The 17028-nt window shown below is 42.5% G+C and overlaps 1 protein-coding gene across 2 annotated transcripts in view; it reads left to right on the plus strand.

The window, feature by feature from the left end:
- The first annotated feature begins 1889 nt into the window (after positions 1-1889).
- Positions 1890-17028, plus strand: part of ADD3 (adducin 3) — a 97971-nt gene continuing 82832 nt past the window's right edge. The window contains exon 1 of one of the 2 annotated variants that reach the window (XM_064663272.1): positions 1890-2014. The gene's annotated coding sequence lies outside the window, so the exon portion shown is untranslated. The remainder of the gene's footprint in view (positions 2015-17028) is intronic. The other variant, XM_064663274.1, reaches the window with a different exon arrangement.

Below are 17028 nucleotides of genomic sequence, written 5' to 3' on the forward strand. Positions count from 1 at the left end.
TGTGGCCAGTTCATATCCAGTTGCTTGTATGCCAAGCATCATCTCTAGCCAAGCAGTTTTTTGGGCCAGAGCTCAGAGTTCGAGGCAAGTTCTGATCCACCAATTCCATTCCATCCTCACTTTCAAAACCACACCTAAAGTTTGTAATTTCACAGCTTTTCAAGGTTGAAAGTTTACTAAGGCATGATACAGCTGTATTTTTTTCTGAAAGGAAATGAAAAACAGGGGATGAACATGGGGCTGTTCCATAACAGCCCCACTAATTCCATGACTGTTAAATTGAATAAATATGCAAATTGGAGAGAGCCAATTGCTTCAACCTTCAGAGCACAATCCACATGTAGTTATATATTCTTCCAGTGCCTAAGGTAAGTTTTAATTTACAACATCCACCAGATAGTTAGAGGTTTTGTATTAAATAACAGATGCTGTACCACCTCATCCCATTATTAGTGGCTGGTACCTACAGGTTCCTGTGGTGCTGGTCTGGTCAGATGGAGACATCTCAGTGCCATGTACACATTTGCAAAGTTAAAACATGTTCTGCATCCTCTCCCTATTCAAATCAAATACACATGTCTGGATAGTTTGATGCCTCAAGCACTTTTTTCTCCAAGGACCTCTCTAGCTCCCAAAGGCCCTTGCTCACCTTTCTGTGGTGGACTTGTAGCTTCTATCCTGATGTGGTGGCAGCAGCCAGCCAGGCTGGAGCCTCTTTGGTAACTCCATCAGAAGAGGGTCCTGGTGTGCAGTGTCCTTACTCCAGCTCTGCTCATTTCCCCATGACCACAGCCCCCTAGGGGCTCTTTAAAAGTGATCAGGATGCAGAATTAAAAGGTTTTGTTCCTGAACATACATGAAGTTGGTTAACGTGTGTAATTTTACACCTGTAAGCAGTATTGTTGATTTCAAAGGAACGTTTTAAGCCTTTCAAACATATTTTAGAAAGTTTCTCCCCGATCCTGCTTGTAATCCATTCATAGCCTGAGTCATGGGGACTTCTTGGACTTCAGGAGTTCTGAGTTTTCGAAATAATTAAAAATGTAGTTAAAATACAGACTACTTTTTTGCGTATAAAGGGGAACAATCTCCCATTGGTTCTGTACTTCAAACGTCTGGTCAGAACTGCTCAGATGTAACCAAACCAGCTCTGAAACTGAGAAACAAGTAACTTAGGGTGGGGAAACAAGACGGGTGTTTTCTGCTGCAAAGCAGAACAATTACAGAAAGAGACAGAAAGAGAAAGACAGAAAGAGAAAGACAGAAAGAGAAAGACAGAAAGAGAAAGACAGAAAGAGACAGAGAAAGAAAAAGAAAGAAAAAGAAAGAACAATGTTTGCCAAGATGACTTTAGCATTTTGTGCAGCTTTCTTTAGCCAGGGCTGCTCTCAGCACAAGAGCCTTTTCCTGAGCAGCATGAGCCATCTGGAGGAGCCTTCTGCTGCCTTTCAGCCCCAACAACTGTTTAAATCTCTCAAAATTTCACTTCAAAACAAGGGGGTTTTCCGTTGTTGTTTTTTGTCTGGGGGAGGTTTCTTTATTCATTTTTCCCCCCGTACACCTCCCTGTATCCCCCACCGCCGCCTCAGCAGTGCGCTGAGCACCGAGGACCCCATCTCCTCGCGTCACGGCCCCTCGGGGACCGATGCTCCAGCCCCGCACTGCAGGTACCGCCGAGGCGCGGGGCGTGGGACAACAATGGAGGGCAGGCGGGGCGGACGACACTGGCGGCGCCGCCGTCCCTCGGCCAAGTTGGAAGCCGGCGGAGGGCGAGGGGAGGGCGGCAGCTCTTCCAACTTGGCGGAGGGGCGGCTGGAGAAGGACGGCGGGCGCGTCCCCGCCGGCTGCCAGATAGTGATCCACGGCGGGCGGGCGGGCGCGGGGGGAGGAGCCCAGGTGTCCCTTCCTGCCACATAGTGCGCCACCCCTTTCCCCGCCCGCTCCCGCGGTGGTGCTGGCGCTCCCGCCGCCGGCGCGGGGATGGACTGCAGCACAAAGGCGCGGGCCCGCTGAGGTATCGCTCCCGCGGGGCGCGGGCGGGAGGGCGAGCGGGGAGCGAGGGGAATCTCCTTTCCCGCCGAGCGCGGGGCCGCGGCCGCCCCGCAGCCGGGAAAGGGGGGCGGCGGCGGCGGCCGGAGGCCCCGAGCGCTCCCCGCCGTCCCGCGGCCGCCCCGGGGCTGCGGGGGGAGCGCGGGGCCGCGCCGGGCGGCGGGATGGGGCGGCGGGGCGGGACCGCGGCGGCCGCGGGGCGCGGGGGCGACTCGCCCGCGGGGCTACGCCAGCGCTCCGGCCCGGGGAGATGCTGCAGCGCTGCCGCTCTGCCTCGGCGCTGGGCTGGGCAGGAGGACGGGGCTTTAAATAATGCGCCTCTGCTCCGAAACTCCGCTAATCAAATAAAACCTGGCGAGTGATTGCTGTAACTACGCACTGCCCTTGCTCCACCGCAAGGCTCCGGACTCCCCTATGCGTCTCAGGAAACTTCTTAAAATTAATGTTTTTTAGGCTTTTTGTGCGTTTAGTCGCGCGCGGCTCCACCTTTGCTGTGGATCGCGGTGCGGAGAGCCCGGGAATGCGCTTTCCCGGTGCAGGCACACGCATTCCGGTCACGGCAGCGCGAACCCATCGGCGTGAGCAGCATCAGCCCCGCGGCGCTCGCTGCTGGCCACACGCCCCCCTGTTCTGCTCGCAGTTTGGAATTATTGCCACTCTGTGTTTGTATTAGTGAGGAGGAAATTCAACATTGCTGCCTTGAACTTTAGGCTCCAGAAATGATGATTTGCGATGGGCCTGTTGGGAGTTTCTTCCGCGGTTTTTAATCAGTTTCATCTCTCATTATAAAGCTTGTTTAGGAATTCGGAGCAGAGTTATCACTCAGTGTTCAACGCAGACTTCAGGATAGGCAGGGTCTGCGTGGCCAAACGATGTGGTTTTAGCAGGGAAGCCTTGGACTGGCCCTCTAGGGAGGGTAGAACATGTCTCAAAAGCAATAAGCTGGTCATGGAGTTGGGTTGCCTCTGTTTCTGTCTTCTCAGCATGGTTAAGTTACAGGCAGGTTGAGCCTGAATCTGCTGGTTTTCATTCACAGGTCCTGGACTCATGTCTGGAGGGTAGTGGTGCGATACCAAGCAAAGGAAAAATCTGTAGGCTTGTGTCTCATGTGCATGGTGCCACTGTGTGGAGGAGTTAAGTTTTAAAACAAATAGATAAAATCAATGGCAATGAATATCTGGGTAAAAAATAGTTGGCCAAGGGTTATAAAAGCATGAATGTATGGAATTGCTGAATTGTGTGGGAGAAGTTGCTTTTTAAATGAGCTTTGGTTCCAGAGGAATGAAGCCTGATAAATGTGACTTCAGCTTTTAAAAGAGCACTTTGCTGTGCCTGGGGCAGATTCAGATTGTCTCACCTGCCTTCTGGTCCAGTTGCTGGCGATTGGAATAAAGTGCAGGTGTGGCAGATGTATGTCTCTGTGTGATCTGCTGGGAAGGGATGGTGATGGCTTTGGGGGGAGCAGTGCAAGACAGGGCAGTTCTCCACCTGCCTGCTTTGACAGCAGATCTGCTGTGAAAGCCTCCCTTTTGCCTCCCTGCCAGGGTTAGCCTTGTATCAGGGAGTTCTCAGGACTGCACGTGCAGCCACTGAAGTGGCCTTGCTGGAGGGAAACTGTGTATGAACAAATTGTACAAACCTTCTTGGTGGCATCCTGTACTTACAGGGAAAGAAAGTGTCAGCACTGGGAACTGCGTGAGCTCTTTGACCATTATCAAACAAGCTCCTCAATGCTGCTTTGAGTAACGAGTGCATGTGCTTCTCAGTGAAACAAAATGATAATTGTGTGATTAATAGAGCGTACCAGTTTTAACTTTAGATGCTGTCACGTTAACACTTTTAGTGATACTCACATTATTTTTCAGAAGACATTACTTGAGCTTAATTTTCTCTGGGAGAACCTGAAGCCCTAAGCAGGAATGGGTGGGCTGTTTAGAGGTTGAGTGTTTAATGACAGAGGTTAGTGCATGATGATGATGATGATTAAGCATGTCCTTAATTCCTGACCAATAGATGGAGTGCTTCTATGCTTTAGGATATCTGGGGATTTAATGGTCTCTTGGTTAAATCAGTCATTATCCTTGACTCTTGCCTGGGGATTGAGGCAGCTGACATTTTTATTTAAGGAAATGGTGATTTTTAGGGTGGTGCAGTCAGGCTGTCTGACACCATGATCATCTAACCTAAAGAGGAGGTCCAGGTGGTGCCTCTCACCCCAGAGGCTTTGCACTGCTTGTGGAGTGGTTGGACTGGAGGGACGTGGGTGAATGGGGCCGTCTTACCGTGACGGTCAGCTAGAGGTACTGCAGCTCTTCTGGCGACCCTTTGCTGGCAATGAAATGAGCGTGGGCTGTTCGACAGGGCTGGCTGAGCTGAGCCAGACTCGGTGAAACTGTGCTGGAACGGTCCCTGTTGCATGTGATGTTAGAGGTGACATTGCATGCGGGGCTGCCTGCTTTTGTTCAGCTCCACTTGTTATGGGCCAAATGACCTGGCATAAGACTCTATTTGCTGTTAAAATCATGAGAAATTAACGTGTAAGAAATGAAAAATGAAAACTATTTTAAGACAGGTCAACCTTAGTTTGTTTCCCTTTGTAAGGGGAATGTTTTACAGATTAAAAACTGAAATGAAAGAAGGCAAAAGGCTACAAGATTTTCCCTTGTTAAAATCATTGTTGCTGGTTAAAAATGCAGCAAATGTCCTTGCCTTGCTGTGGATGGCATTGGAATGATAATGCTTTTAAAAAACCAATTTAATTTAGGAGAATAAGTTTTATGACTTTGAGATGGTGCATAAAATTGCCTTTGCTAGCTTTTTTTAAACTCAATTCAAATTTTAGTTTCTTAAAAAAATGTCCTGTAACTTTAGCAGTCATAGTAACCTCTGGCTATTATTTCCCTTGTAAATCAATTCTGCATTTTCATAGTGCTGCTGTTTCAAAAACTGAGTCGGTCATTGTTTTGGTATTGACTTAAAAGAATGCAATCTATATTTTTTAATAGCATTGCTTCCCATTACATCACAGGCTTTTCTTCAAGCTGTGTTTTGAAATGCCTGTTGCTATATGAGAGATGGTGGTAGATGGTGGTGTGGCTTCTGGCAGGGTTCTTGGGGGGTAGTTGTCTTTGGTGTAGCATTTTTTGGCAGATGAGGATGAATAAAACTACTTGACCCTTAGGGAACAAGCAGTAACTTACTCATTGTGTGTTAATATTAGCTCTGTTTGCCCACAGAGTCTACTTGGCTTCCATATTAAATTTGAGTCATTTGGCATATGGGGAAACACTGTTGTTTCTTTATTCAAGATAACACAAGTCATTGTACATCATCACAAATGAGATTTTGAGGGATTTCTTTTAAAGATATCCTAGCAAGTACGTGGCTGTTTTCTGGATAATTTGTGGTCCAGACTATTAGTTAGGACAAGCAAATTTTAATTGGATAGGTAAGAAAGTATCTGTAGTTATGGCACACTCTTAACCTTGGCTGGGGGAAGGGGGAGGCTTCACTTCAAAATTGTAGAGTAAATTAAAAAATGTTGATTACTAAAAGGTTGAGATGTTCTGTAGGTTCATTGAACAGTTGGATAATGAAAGAAGGCTTGAGAGATTCAGACCTCAGCGTGAGGGTGACGGCTCCTGGTTGTTTTATTCCCTCCCGGACTGTTACAGTTTGGTGAATGTACTGTAGGTATCTAGTCATTTAGGACTCTGAGAGCATACTAAATTTAGTTTGTGTCTTATGGTAGTAATGTCAATTCTGCTTGATAAGGATGCAATCAGCTGTTAAAGTGCTAATTAGGGAAATATTATAATAGCCTCATTCATTGTCCCAGTCTCTTACAGTGTTCTGTTCTTGGGTAGAAATAAATTCTTTGCTTGTATTGTATTGTTTAATATGTTAAAATCCAAATGACATCAAAGCAGGAGGCAGTTTTCACATGAGTCAGCAGGTTGAGGTGAAGATCAGTAAATCACAGTCTGGTGTGAGAGCTCCAGCTTGCTTTGTAGCATTTCACATTGTGTTTTCTTCACCCACAGCAGCTAACAACTGGTAAATCCCTTTTCCCTTCTGCAGTAGCAACCTCCTGAAGTTACTTTTCCAGCTGAAGTACGTGGCAGCTCTGAATACCATAGAGTTGACAGCAGTTTGCTGCTGTTGCTATTGTTGCTGCGCTGCCCTGAATGAGCACCTCACACAGTGCTGGTGTTACTGGCAGCTGGCACTTCAGCCAAGACCTGAACTGTCTGCTGTGTTGGCCATACCAAGAGGATTCTTGGAATTGCTTTGAAAATCTCTGCTTGTTTTCTTCATCTATACCTGTAATAACTGGTCTCAAGCTTTTTTATTGATACGTGTATTTAAGTGTTATATGATACTTTTTTTTTCTTGTAGAAAACAAGCATTCCCCTGCATATCATCCATAGTTATTACACTAAATACAACATAGTTTGGAGGCCATGTGGATCTTCATCTTATGTTTGCAGATGTACGGTAAATGTCGGTCCTGGAAGCAGGATGGTTTACCACTCAAACTGTGCATGTCTGCATGTCCTTCTGATGGTAAATAGAGTGCAAAATAGAAAAGCTTACTTGATCGATAAAGCTTGCTTAATTGTTCCAATACATTCAAAACAAGGAAAGAAAAATATAATTTGAAATATGTATTATTCCCCCCTCCAAATGTAGAGTGGCTTTTTTTTGACAGCTCTAGAAGTCTTCACAGAATGTTGTGGGAGCAATTTGGTACTGAAGTTGTCTGTATGATTCAAATAAATAATTTCTAGAGCAGTGTAAGTTATAAATTGGCTGGGTTCAGAGAGATTGCTGATATCAGTGTAAGTAATTTCATAAAATCCAGTATCCCAGCACTTCCTTAGCAACCCCTACAACATATTAGCCTTTATGGATGGATATACAAAAAACCTCCGTATTTATAAAGAGCATCAGTAAGGCCACAAAGTCAAGTGTTTGAAAGCTGGGTAGTGCTTTCCAAAGAAAATATCCTTAGTTTAAAAATGAAAATTAAACTATAGCATTGGAAAGTACACTTAGGAGCCCTGATGTCAGGAAGAGTAGAAGTGTTTTGGCTCAGATGCTTCAGATGTAGCAGACACTTAGCAGAGGCAACCTTCAACCTACCATATGAAAAATTAGGTGAAATTGAAAATAGGATTTTGGGACGGAAACAGCAGACAATGTTAGGCAGTGCATCCAGCTCTGTCTAGAACTGAATACAATGACTCGAAAGTACTGACCTCACAAGTGTCTTTGTGTTTTCCTGATTCAGAAACACTGCTGTTTTTAGGAGAGCTCATGAATTGTATAACAATTTCTCCAGTCTCCTGGTCAGTGCTAAAACAAGAGTAAAACACAATTTAAGCAAGCTGTCTTTTAATATACCAATTATTGTTGTACACCAGACAATGTACCGTATTTCCTGTGTACCCTAAACCACCAAAAGCAAACCTAACAACTTCGTTCTTGGAACATACAAACTGTATTTGGGGATTGCATGATATAAGTAGCCCATGAAGGGTCAGATCAAGTATTCTATTATGAATGTTTTCAGCTGTATTATCTGCAATGTCTGTGGAGGTGCTGAGATTTAAGGTGCAGGAGGCATTCCTGTGTTAACTGAATACAACATTAGCTCTTCTGATGTAGCATTACTGCCATAATAAATGACTAACTAGTTTAATGGATATTTCTCTTATCATGGTTAAAGTGTGATAGTGCCCACAACAAGCCCATCATCCTGTTTCAGGTTTTGGTCATGTATGAAGCATTATATTAAATACCCAGTTAAGGGGTAATTGTAGAGTTCACAGTTAATCTGTATAATTTCTGGCTTTCAATTGCAGGTGTATTTAAATGCCTAAATATTTCTAAAAATATATACAAAGGCTGGTACTCAAATTTTTTTGACCCAGCAGTCAGAGCAGAAAGCAAAGATGTTCATAGTCTTTAATTCACTTATGCTCGTGTACTGTTCCCCCTTAGGGCAAACTGTATTTTCAGGCAATGGCTGTGTAAACTTGTTATTCCTAAAGTTATTGAGGTTGTAAAAGAATTTGTGGGCATGTGTCAGTTTTTTTCTTTTTTCCTCTCCTCCCCCCCATTCCCATTGATGGATATAATACTGAATACAAATTAGATTTCTTACTGACGTGCTGATTGTTATGGGTTGGCTATGCAGAGCTGTTTGTCTTTTACACGTAGCTGACTTGGCATTCGAAGGACACGTGCATGTTCTGTGTTAAATGGCTTAAGGACTGGAGTGACACAGTTGGGGAGCTTGGCAGATACGTCTGCGTGTGCATGATTTGGAACAAAAAACTCCATCTTCTAAGACAAAGTGTCCAAAGTAGATTTCTCAGTCAAATTTTCATGAATATTTTTATTGCAGAGATTTAATCCTGAGCAGCTGAAGAAGAAGAAAGAACTTGTGATACATGCTTTAATAATGGCTTCTACCATGTTTTGTAAAGCCAAGTATGTCTGTAACCAGCAAAGCCCCCTTTAGATGTTTGTCCTGTTCCTTATCAACCTGATCAAAATCAGCGGGCAGAAAAAAAGTAAGAAATGTGCAGCAGAACTTGCACATCCTTTGAAATGCATAGTGTTTTGAAATAAGTAAAAAAAACCCCAACCCAAAAGCAGAAACCAAACCCAGTGATGTGGCAGTCAGGGTGTACCCCCCTCCTTTTTTTAATCTGTTTCAAACTTATTTTAAATACTTTTGCAGCATGCAAAGAGATTGAATACATCTGTGTAGAGCTAGCATGAGTGAGTCTGTGCTCAAAAACAGTTTAGTTCAAAAAAAAAAAAAATCTTGAAATGAATCCAGGTAGCTTCCTAGTTAAAACATATCAAATAACATAAAGCACGTGAACTCAAGACAACTAAGTTTAACTATATAAAACATTTAAGCTGTAAAAAAATTGGGAGGGTTTTTTTTTTTTTGTAGGTGCCTGGATAATTTGCCCTTAGGTGGCAGAGGGGCAGAGTGGGCTGGTTCCCTCGTTGCATCAGATGTTTTCCTGTGGGCCAAGCACTTGGGGAAAAACTGAAATACTGCTTCCTCTTTAAATGTTTTCTACTCAATGTGTTTGTTTGCTTAAATTTAGATGTTTTTAAAGAGCAGTGCCCCTAATTTTACATACCCTGAGACAGCTCCCGGTTAAGGGCTAGATTTCAAAGACTGCTTAGTTCTTCTCAAGCACCATGCCATTTGAAATGGAAATTTTTCCTCTCTGGTCAGCGGAAAATGTTCTTGTTTTCTTGCTATTCATAATGTTTTATTGTGTGTCAGTGTTTCTAATCAAATCAAGTGACAATGTATTGCCAGGTGGGATCCTGTGTCCTTCAAAATATCTTAAATATGAAAGTCTCCAATTATCTGGATCAAGACACCTCTCTACAACAATGGACCCAAAGTGGCCTGTGGAGACTGTTAGTGTGGTGGGATTTCTTCTGTACTAGAGAAATGTGGTCCAGCAAGGGTAGTCAGCATTTCATTCCTGTGCTTTGGGGAGTCTTTGCTTAGATGTGAAGATTCCCATATCTGTCCTCAGTTGGCAAGGCAAGCAGGTTCACCCAGCAGTTCCAATGCCAGCAGCTTTGTCTGCCTGGTCTTTTCCTATAGCTGGAAGAATAGACTGCCTAGCTCATATGTATCAGCAGAGTGGTGTGTGTATGGGCAACCCTTTCCAAGAACCTTGAGCGCTGTATGGCACTTATCTCTAAATTTGGGTCTGTGAACTGTTTCACAGAAGCCCATGAGACAGAACAAAGTTACTGTCCCAATACTTGTGTCGGGAGGTTCTGTCTCTCCACTGGAAAAATTATCAGTTTCTTTGTTGAAAAGGGTTGAAATCTTCCCCTATAGGGTAAAAGCAGTGAAAAAATTAAAAAAAAAATCCCCCGATGTATTACTTCCTTTCCTATTACTATTGGCTAGTATGTTGCATAAGACTGATGTATGTGCAATGTTGACTGAAAAGAATTGGCTAATGGTGGGAGTAAGAATAACAATGTCATATTTATAGCCTGGGTTAGCCTTTAACAAGGAAAAAATAGCTTGAGGTATACCATGTAACACTAGTGTCTGGCTACTATCAAACATGCTGCAAATATATAGTAACAGGTATTGTGTGCAGTAAATTTATCTTTGTAGTAGAAACCTGATGTTGTTGCTATTCCCAGGGGCTAAGTTGAATTACATTATTGCTGAAGCTGAGCTAACAGAGCTTTGCTTATAGTATACATACAGACAAGGCGGTTCTTCAGAGAGGTGACCTCTGCTGTATTTTGGTTTCAGGTTTCACAGGGACCTATTTCAAAGTTTTTAGCTTCAGTCCACACCCTGCTGGTAGTTAGCTATAAAACTCTCTTTGAAGTAAGTAAAAAAAAAAAAAAGAAAAAAGTGTCTTTTATTACTTTAATAAAGTTAGATAAAGGTCATTTGTTTACCCCTTTTGTGTTATACAGTGCTGCCACTGTTGCTTGTCAATATAAGTGATAGTTTGAAGATGAAACTAAAGCTACAGAATTACTGGTTGCAATGTGCAAATGCATACTGTAAGTAATTATTTTTTATAGCTCTTCTGTTTATTAGTTAACTTGAAGAATGTGTACTAGCATATATTTATGCTGGGGAAGCTATTATAGTTGACATGGCATAACGTAGTGTACTCTTTCCAAGGTTATTCCACTCTCGCTCTAAACTTTTTCTGTGTTTTTCTTTCTCTCTCCAAAACCAATTTAAAGAACCAAATTAAAGCCCTGTAATCCTATTTAAGAACCCTGTCAAATAAGAAGTCTGGATGTCACCGTTCCAATAAATATAATCGCCTCTTTATACAGTCACTCCTCTCTAGGACTCCGATTTCTATTCGATTTAAATACTTGGATTGTACATTACAATCAAGCTAGAGGGGATATCTTGCTTTTCCCTCCTGGCCATGTGGTCCTGCCCCATCCTCTCTTGTGTAAGCCCTGCCGCTTGCTGAACTTGTGCAATTCACTCTGAATTGCAGCAGGAAAGCTCCTCTCCCCCCCTCCCCGACTGAATTAACTCTCTTTAATAAGTTGAATTAGCTCAAGAGAGGATTGAGTGAACACTAGGGTGGGTATGAGGTGTTGAAGGCAGCGGTGAGAACCTGGGGAAAGGGGGGAACAGGGAGATGGGGCACTGACAGCACCGGGCTTCAGGTTAACTCCAGCCCCTTAATCCTTCAGTGGTGACAGCTCTGCAGGCTGGGCACTGCCTGCGGTACTGGGAGGCAACACAAAAATGTATGTGGAAGGTGTTGGTAAGCTGAGCCTTCTGCAAGGGGACTCTTTGGTAGGACAGCAAGAATGAAAAAGCCATTTCTCTAGGCTTTGAGATACAATGTGGCAGCCCCTGGGTTAGGAGGTTCCCCCTTACCCTTCCAGAGCTGTCAAAATCTGAGAGGGAACAGTCATGTTTAAAAGGAGATTCTGGGATAAATGCCACATTTGGGAAAAACTACACAGACTTCAAAATTATTTTAATGAAAATAATCTCAACATGCTAGGCTAAGCAGCTCTTTGACTGCCATGCCACACACCCATATCCCAGCTCCATGAGGCTGCCAGTGGAGTGACAGTCCAGTGGAGTGCAGTGGTTTTGGGTGCTTGGGGTTGCTTTCTTTGTCTGCCTTCCCTTGCCTTCAGAACCTGCAGTATACATGCACAGCACAAGATGCACAACTGCATTTTCTATTGTAAAATTACAAGGTTATCACTGTTGAGCAGTGTGTACCATCGCTGCTCTTACTTTTTGGTTCTATTTCACGGTTATGTACCAGAAATGGAGGCTAAATACTGCCATAAGAGAACTTAATTACTTAATTAGTTGGGTAGACCACAGTGGCTGTGTATAGAACAGGGGAGGATGGGGTTGTGCTTGGTTCTAGCAGTGAACTTACGTGTATGTTTACAAGACAACTTCATATATGAAGATTAAGAATTACATTGAGGAAAATGTATACAAGTAAGTTGCTTAGTGTAATTCAGCCTGCCTCCTGAAATGTGTAACTCTCTTGCAGTCTCCTTCATGCCTTTGATGATGGCATTGCCTCTCTTCTCATTTCATCCAGGTTTTTATAGGTTAAATGATGTGTGAGAAAACCTAGTGTTACTAGCAACAAATTTGGCAGAAGAATTGCTTTAGAAGTGTAATGCTGAGTTTCTAGCAGCAAAAAGCTGTTTGCTGTTTAAGTTGACTGAAATTATTCCAGTGAGTGTCTGTGCAGGTGGTGCGTGATACAAGTTCACAGTGTGAATAGCTGTCCTGCAGATAGCACGTTTTGGTCTTCAGTGCTGAGTCCTCCTAGGTTTTTCCTGGACCTCTCTTTCTCCTTTTCTCTCTTTTCCTAGCTACAATGAAGGGTCATTTCCAAAAGTTTGTATTTTGTATGTGTAATATGATATGCAGGCTTCAGTGTAAATACTTAAGGAGTCTTATCAAAATAATACTGGCTCAGTCAGAGTAAAGATGCTTTAGTTAAATAGACTGTGGCTGTGTTTAAAAATAACAGCTCTGGCTGTGTCAGCGTGTTGGACGACCTGACACTGACTGCAACAGAAAGAGCTTCTGAAAATCACTTTGCCTGTTGCACGTATCGCCCCCAGTGTGAACTTGATTTCTGTTAGTAACGTTTCAGTGTAAGACAAACCGAAACAGAGCCCCCGAGTTGTAAATATGAGTAGCCAAATGGCTTGAGAGAGAGCTTGTTGTAGTGGGCATCTTTTAAATGAACAAACAGGAGTAGCAGCATTTTTGGTCTTGTTCACATTGTCAAAACAGTGGTGTCTGGGTTTGGGTGCCAACATTGCCCTCATCTAAGCTCCGTAGTTTTGGGTTCTCAGCTGTTTGATGTTGTGGTGGTTTTCCTGTAGGAAAAAGGTGGTGTGTGTATGTTCCAGCCCAAGGTCTGTCAGTCTGTGACTGCCATGCTTGCACACATGTAGGCCGTTGCTTTCTTGTAATAGTAAAGCATGAGGAGGAGCTTGCTAGTAATTCCCATGTAATTGTCTCATCTCACCCCAGCCCTGGTTTGTCTCTGACTTCTTTTGCCTTTCTGAAGACTTATTTAAAGCATTGACATTCTTAAAAAGTCTGGTTAATGAAATATAGGTCATATGCAAAAGAAAGGTACAGGTTTTTGAAAATACTTTGTGTATCTGATGTTTATTCCATTTTTTACGGTTCTTGTTCTGTGTAGGTTTTCTGTGCTTTTTTTGTTTCTTGGCAAGGAAGACAGTATTACATTCTTGTACCAAGAGGAAGGGTATTAGGCCTGCTCATAAAAAGAAGATTTATTATCAAATGTAGTTTTTCATTTTGTCCATTGGAAATTATTTTTTTCTTAAACTCTAACCATACACAGATTACTGGCTTCATTCATACAGTTGTATCAAGTTTGGATGCTGTCTTTGTTAAATTATGGCTCCTGAGGGTTTTCTGTTACAGAGGTTTCTTCAGTCAGGGGAAATGAGGGTATAATAAAGAAGATCCGAGGACCGGACACAATGATTCTATATAACTGGAACAAACAATGCCAGACTTGGCTGACGTTGGATTTTCCATCAAACTTTTTTATTGGCATTAATTCATTTTACTTTAAGCAGAATTTAAAACTCAGGCAGTTTGAGTGCCTGAAGGAACCGAAAGACCAATAGCAGACAAATTGGGCAGTACTTTTAATTGCTGTATCCTATCCTTATGCATTTATTCTGAATTCTGGCTGACTCAGGAAGTTGCCTTGATTCAAATACCATTAGAGCAGTAAATTCAACAGGAGACATCCAGAGTCACCAAAAGGACTGTCACTAAAGCCAGTGTAACAGACCTGGCTGTGCCTGGGGTTTCTGAAACATTGATTCCAAGCCCTGAGCTCGTGCTTTGTGAGAAGCAGTGCTGTTTTCTGGCAGAGTGAGTACCTGACCTTTGTTTCTGTTGCCTGTGACTTACTGCAACTCTCTTAATGTTAATGGTGTATTTTGCCTTTTACTACAGTTATAAAATGTTATTAACTGTAATATGCTAAAATAGAGATAGAATAATCAAAATGCACCTCAGCGTGCAAGCAAATTTGCTTGAGAGATTCTATAAATAGATGACTGTGCCTCTCAGCCAGAAATACAGTGTGAAGCAAGAACACAGGGTATGCCAGTAGCTTTCTCTCTCTCATGTTGAGTGCCAGAAGGGGAATGATGCTGAATCTGTTTTTCACTGCCTCTGCTATGCCAGAATATTGGTCTTTCAGGGTAGAGAGTGTGCAGTACTGCAGTTTTCTGCAGGTACTTCTAAAGGTGAGAGGAGGAAAAAACATAATATTAGTTTTGACATTTACAAACTAATAGATACCATGGTAAAGCTGCTGAAGTCAAAAGTGTAGACATTGTTTTTAATGGCTTTTAATTATTTTAAAGCCTTTATATATTATATAAAAACCTTTTAACTATTTTGGAAGGTTTTGGAGCATTCCTCTCCCTTTTTATTCTCAATAACTTCTCCGTCTTTGCACGTTGGTGAAATTGGGTGCAATGATTGAATCATACCCAGTACACAAAACTGTTTCCTCTCCCCATCTATTTCTGCACCTGCTCTTCAGTATAACTTATCCATTTGTTTATTCATAGAAATCTAGGAGAAGCTTTCCTAATGCTCTTTCTCTTATTGAGGTTCAATGGCATAACTTTACCTTCTGTTCTTACATCTTTCCTACCCTTAGTGGCTAAGAAGGCACTCTCTGGTAAAAATGAAAGTCCTTACAGTGACTAATCATGTAGCAATGTGGAAGATGAAAACTGGATTCCTCATGGGGCAAAAAGCTGTATGTGATTTGAGATGAACACTTGCAGTGCATCAGCACTGTGCATTATGGTCAAATTTAATGGACACAGCATTTTTAGTCTTTTTTCTTTTAATACCATAATATGCCTCTCATACAACAGGATTCTGCTTGATGAAAAAAAGAAAGAAGATAGAAGGGGTAAAACTACACATTGCCCCAAGGATAAAGTTTTGGAAATATTTGTGTGAATTACAGCAATGGGCATTACATAAGAAATAAAAAAGGTTTGCCCTGAAGTGCCTAAGTTATTAAAGCATTTGTAAAAGCAGGATTTGTCTGTCCCAAAATTTATTGCAATGTCAACTTCTGACCAGAGGCGAGATGACTATGGATGCTTTGTAAAATCCTAGTCATCTACAGGAGCCTGCGGATTTGAGGTTTACAAGGTTGTGTAACTAGGTGTAAAAAAATAAAAGGTTGCAGCTGATATCGTCAGATTATTTATTTACCTTGCAGTTGTGTGAAATTAAGTTTCCTGAGAGGTCTGAGTGACAGTATTTAGTATAAGAGGATCTGATCTTCTTTGTTCCTCGTGGTAGCCTGAACTATCACAAATGACCAAAAGCATGCAATTGTGCAGCTTTCTAATTAGTATTCTCTCTTTAGTGTATTTGATAGATCAGCGTTGAGGGGCGGTGGTTATAAAGGCAGCAAATAGAACAGTCTTGGTTGTGAGATGCAGTGATTTCCTTGTAGCATCTTATGGGGAGGAGTCTGCGCTGGATTGGGATCCACAGCTACTGAGACTTTCTCTTGAACCACAGCCTCCTTCTTTGGCTCGGCCCATGAGGGAGCAGAAAGGCCGGAGGTATTCACACCACTCAGCACAGCCGGCTGAGGCTCTCCCCTTAATCACATTCCTGCTTTGAATTGCTTTTTGGAGAACTCTCTAAGGATGCCGGAAGCCTTAAAACAAGGCAAACGCAACTCGGGCTTGGCTGGCTAATTAAGGTGCCCCAGCAGAGTAGTGAATAGCACACTTAGGTTATTATGCCTGCATCTAAATTCTTTGTACGGTGAGGCCTGGATCCCTGGGTCCTCTCAGCTCTGTGCCGATAACACCCAGATAACGATTCTCTGCTTAGTTCTCAGCTCATTATTCAGATATAATCAAGTATTTTGTCTGCATATTGGCTTAATTTCTGAACAGACTTGGACTGTGAAATTTTTTTTTGTATACTTTTTAACATAAACTGTGTAAATGCTGCATTATGTTATCTTTCTCCTTTTAAGATATTTTATCCCATGGTGATGGTACAGCTACTGTTGTTCACCCCTTTTTTGGGATAGTGAAACCCTTCGTGTGAAATAGTTGGTAACTACTAAATGAATGGATGCTTTGCCATTGATTTATTAATGTGTCCACAAAACCACCTTTATGTTTTGCCTTTTCAGTTTATTTGTCTTCCTTCTTAAGAAAATAAACAAATGCACATATCCTCCTTTGTTTCTCCCAGCCATAGGTAGGCTTCTCAAATTGGGGTTTCTTTTATGTTTAAGGAAAATGCTTTGCTAGCAAGGCTTCTGTTATAAATAGTAGGTGAGTGCACCTACACAGCAGGGCTTTTCTCTTTAAGTGAGACTATAGCAGTTGAAGTTTGGAAGTAATTTTTAGGTTCCACATAGATAGATGGCATGTGGGCAGAGCTGCTCACCCGCATCACCCCCACAAACCAAAGTAGCTGGAAACACTTGGGTGAGAACACAGCTGAGCCTCAGAGCTCAGACACTTCAGCAGCCTCTCTCACTGAAAGAACGTTTTCCTTGTGGAGCAGAGACAAGTGCTTTGCTCACCTCTGGGCTCAGAGTGCTTGTTTATCCATCCTTGCCAAAGTTTCCTCTCTGAACAAGCCATTAGGTCTAACCATACTTTAAATCAATCTGATTCCTCCACTAGAGATTGTGTTTATACAACCGTGTATATATATATATATATATATTTAATCCTGTTGTAAATGATGTTCAAAACAGATATTTAAAGCTCTTGTTAAAGGTTGCTTGGGACACTTTAAATAGTTGTGTAACATTCCAGTTTTCTCATCCTCCTGCCTCCAGAAGCAAGTAGCTAGGTACCTGTTGATTAGAA

Source organism: Pseudopipra pipra, chromosome 8, assembly GCF_036250125.1.
Source record: "Pseudopipra pipra isolate bDixPip1 chromosome 8, bDixPip1.hap1, whole genome shotgun sequence".
Taxonomy (NCBI): domain Eukaryota; kingdom Metazoa; phylum Chordata; class Aves; order Passeriformes; family Pipridae; genus Pseudopipra; species Pseudopipra pipra.